The sequence below is a fragment of the Gymnoscopelus braueri genome (genome assembly GCF_963280865.1).
Source record: "Gymnoscopelus braueri genome assembly, chromosome: 1".
NCBI classification, from domain to species: domain Eukaryota; kingdom Metazoa; phylum Chordata; class Actinopteri; order Myctophiformes; family Myctophidae; genus Gymnoscopelus; species Gymnoscopelus braueri.
Window position 1 is genome coordinate 14665955 of NC_137603.1, and position 4597 is coordinate 14670551.

Consider the following 4597-nt stretch of genomic DNA (forward strand, 5'->3'; position numbering starts at 1 on the left):
ATATATGGTCATTTGCATATATGGGGCCGGCTGGCCGACTTCAAACTCGGCACATGCATACTGTAGGGCCTACAGTGTAGGCACATTACTCGAGGGAGTGCAGTGCCCACCGCCGCGTCGTTCGGATATGCAGTTGTCCAGAACCGCCGATCCGACCGATATGTCCATATATGGGCATAGATATGGATATCCAGTTGTAGAGAACTAGCACTTATCTTTTCCTTTTTTTTCCCGTCTTAATAAAGTTGGTTCCTTCTTTTTCTTTATGTAAAGCGACTTTGGGTACTTAAAAGCGCAATATAAATCTGAGCTATTTTATTATTATTATTAATACAGGGATTTCCATATATGGCCACAAAAGGGACACAGACAGACAACCAAGTACAACAGGTACTCTGACAAAGCCCACGACACTATGACTCAGACATATGGGTCGGATCGGCAGTGCGACGTAGGTGTGAACTCGATGTGAGGGCCGACGCGTCCCGAACCTCTAGTCTGATAAAAAGCCATATTCGTATCATCACTGTAACATAAATAATATATATAGTTATTTTTAGTTTTGACCATTTTTAAGGTTTTCAAACAAGCTTGTGTCATGTATAAAATCAAGACATGGACTATGCCCACCTCTTCTTGGAGAATGTATAAACAGGAAGCCCAACAGTGGCATTGCCACAAGGGCTGCCACCAGAGGGAACTGTGAGGTGCAGTTTAGACGCACAACTTTTGCACAAAACATACCATCGGTTCAGGAGAGAATTAGTTGGAACAATCTACCTATGGACATAAGAGAGTGTTCAACCTTTATGTCTTTTAAAGCCCAACTTAAAGAATTGATAATGGAGAAACAAACCTGTGAGCGCTTTTAAATAGGTTATGAGTTTAGGTTTTATATTTGGGCTGCGATGCTAGATGTGTGCTTATGTGTACATGTATGTCTGTATGTACATAAATACATTATATGTGTGTGTGTGTGTGTGTGTGTGTGTGTGTGTGTGTGTGTGTGTGTGTGTGTGTGTGTGTGTGTGTGTGTGTGTGTGTGTGTGTGTGTGTGTGTGTGTGTGTGTGTGTGTGTGTGTGTGTGTGTGTGTGCATACACATATACATATGTATGTATATATGTATGCATATTATATACATTTATTATCTCACTTCTATATATTGATGGTGTGTTTTTTGCATTGTTATGTATTACTTTGTAGCTTGTTTTATGTTTTTTGTGTCAGCTGGATGAAAATTAGCATCTTTGCTAAATCTGGTGTATTTACATTTCATAATTATGTACCGTTCATTAATATGCACTGTTCCATCTAAATAAACAAATAAAGTGAAGTATTATACACACGTTTGTCTTACTGTTTCTCCCTAACTCTTTCTTATATGTCGTCTCTTTTTTTAAACTAAATTTCTATTTGCAGATTTTCATTCACAGTTACAGTCACAGTCACACATATGTAACATTATCAAGCATCATATTCCAATCCATTCATGAATGTCCATCATTATTAGTGGTGTTGTCTTGTTGGGTTCTATATTCAGTCCATTTCTCCCATTTTTCAAGGAATAGAGTCTCTTGCAATCTCAAGTTATGAGTTTGTTTCTCCATTACAAATATCTCCTCCACAATGCTCAGCCACTGCGCACAAATTGGAGGATCTGCTTTGTACCATAGCTTTGTAATTGCTTTTTTAGTGGCTGCCAATAATACTTTCACTAGGTAGGTACATATCTTCTCTTTGTGTATTATCCTGTGTCAAGTTTCCCAAGTATAGTACAACACTTGTTTTGGGTATCTCAATAGTGTAGTATCTTCTTTATCACTGACTATACATTATCCCAATAACTGTCCATTTTTGGACAGTTCCAAAAGTATATATAAAAGTATATGTTCATGGTCAGCATTTACATATTCACATTTGTACCTTAAATCCAGTTTCCCACTTCTCCTTAATATACAGAGTAGTATTTTCTTTACTTGCCATCTGGCCTTGGTAAAGAGCTGAGACTTTCTTAAATGTCTATTCCTCCTATAAAGCACTTAACCAGCATTTGATGTTGTACACAGTAAATTAACACTGCATCCCTTCCTTCTAATTGTACCTTCTATATTAGACCTGTCTCTCATGTCAATCGGTTCAAACAATAACAAAATGTTGTCACTAATCCGCAGAGTCCTCTAGTAAGGGGTCAAGGGTCAGTCTATAATGTGACCTCTGACACATAATTAAATTGCCATCTTTAACCTCAGTTACACCCTGTCACAGAGCATTGAATTACATGCTGCAAATCACAGCGCCAATCAATGATAGGAGGAAGGGTGGAAGGCAAGAGTTGGAATGTGGCGCACAGTGCCTGCTGCTTCCCTATGCAAAGAGATTATCATTAATGAGGTTCAACTGTACAGTGATCAGTTTAGTGTGCAGGCTAATTATGTTGTAAAAGACTTACCACCACAGTACGAAATCTATCCTCACAGGGGACAGGAGGCTCCAGTGCAGATAAGGCATAAGGAAGAAATCTCTGAAACAAATACAAAGAAAGATCATACACTTAGCCCTTCAAGTGTCTACACACAACATATGATAATTCAGTTATGCTGTATTTATGCAGATATTTAGTAGCTCATTTAAAATGGAAGCCATCCTGGTGTGCAAAAGTGAATCAGGAGGATTGAGAGCATACGATGCACTTGCACCAGCTTAGGTACGGTCAACATTTTATGTAACTCTCACTCTCTTTCTCCATTTTCCTGACACCTACCACAGTAGACTGTACATACAAAATTGATAAGGTAAAAAAAAAAAAAACTTAAAGATGAGGGCCATTCTAAGCATACTGTACTGAAAACTAAATCTTCAAATGTCCCATGTTTTCAGTTGTACTACTGCTACAGGGCAGAGCAGATACATCTCTCTGGTGTTGTGAGAGAAAGATTTATTGTGGTCCGGTGGGGCAGGGCAGCTAATGTCTTGATTTATTGATGGCATTGCCCCGACTAGTAGGGTTACCTGGGATGTGTGGTCCAAGGCCAGAAGGGTACGTTACAGAGTCCTGTTAAGTCTTGACCCAGCAGCATTTCCTGTCAACAAGCCCACTGAGCAGGCAAAAAGTGATGGAGAGCGTTAAAAAAAATGGGTTTGTGTCTTGTGTCCGAAAAATAACAATGGTTTAAGGAAAACCAAATGATTCTGGTAAGGCTAAGGACTGAATGCACTGCTCACACAGACAACAGTTCCTCCCAAAAACTACAGCTGGTATCACAGAAAAAAATGGGTCCCCTAACTCAAATGATTCGGAATTACTATGTTGATTATGATTTAGGGGCTGCTAGTTTTGTATCAAACTGTGCTCTGCTTTGTGGCTGGGGGCCCTGTGTTGTTTAAAGGGTTGTCGGGGTATAAATACTAAATTAATCATGCTTTGGCTCAACTTGCTGGGGACTGAAATTTGCTTATGGAGGCCCATGATCACATAAAATATTAATGGCTATACAGAGAACTGGCATAGTAGTGATGGGAGCAAGGAGTATGAAAGCTGCGAGGGCTGTGTTGGGAGGGGTCACTGTTTACTTGAGACCAGCATAACCTAGTTTAAACCTGAGATTGTACCTTAAAGTGTTCAAATCTACCCATCCACCAATTGCTTATTTCCTTGAATATATTGAAAAGTGAAAACACCTTAGGCTACATGTTTTATTTTCTTAATTTCTTGAGTTAACCAAATTGCTTAATTGGTGTATTTTCATGTTGTGATAATGTGACATTATTCAAATAATTTTGAATAAATACATCACAAATATGCAATTGTATGACTTGCCCCAGTTTCTGCATATCCATTTGACCGATTTCTAGAGCCCCGGAGGGCTTCAGCGAAAGAAACAATCATACATTGACCGATAGCTTATTCACAAACAAAAGTGTTACATTTAAACTTGAAAATCCTCATGGCTTATTTTTTTTTTATTGACTTTTTGTGGCCCATTAAAGAATTAACATTTTCTTTCCAGTTTTGTTTTTCATCCAATTGCATATTCTGAAAAACAGGAAAACATCAACAGAGCCCATGACATAATTTCATCCCATTTGTCTCTTTGACACAGATCAGAAAGTGAAGATCTATATAACGCATGACAGTGATGCTGTAAACTTGTTAGCCTATATTCTCAGAGCTCACACAGAGAAGAAAAACATCCTCTTCCCACTGAGACTCAAAGGGAGGCAGAATAATCACATCACTGCAGTCAACAGAAGCATACCAACGAACATGCATAGGCCAACAGTCAGATAACGACTGTTACTCCATGAGCCAAGATCAGGGCTCTTTCTCTAAACTACATTGATCGGTGCGATCAAATACCTCTGGAGGAAATCAGATTCAACGCAAATATTTGCGTTCCAAAGAAAGCAAGCTACGGGAACATGGCACATGCAATTGTCACAGTGTAACACTAGCTCAGGTTGTTTGGTCATCTCCAGTCCCTTCCACTGGTGTTTCCATTAGGCCTATGGCAATGCCCCAGTAGGTAAATGAGGCGATGGGAGGGGGCATTTCATTTAAAATTCCTGTACAAAGAGATGTCAGGTTGGGGGAGGGG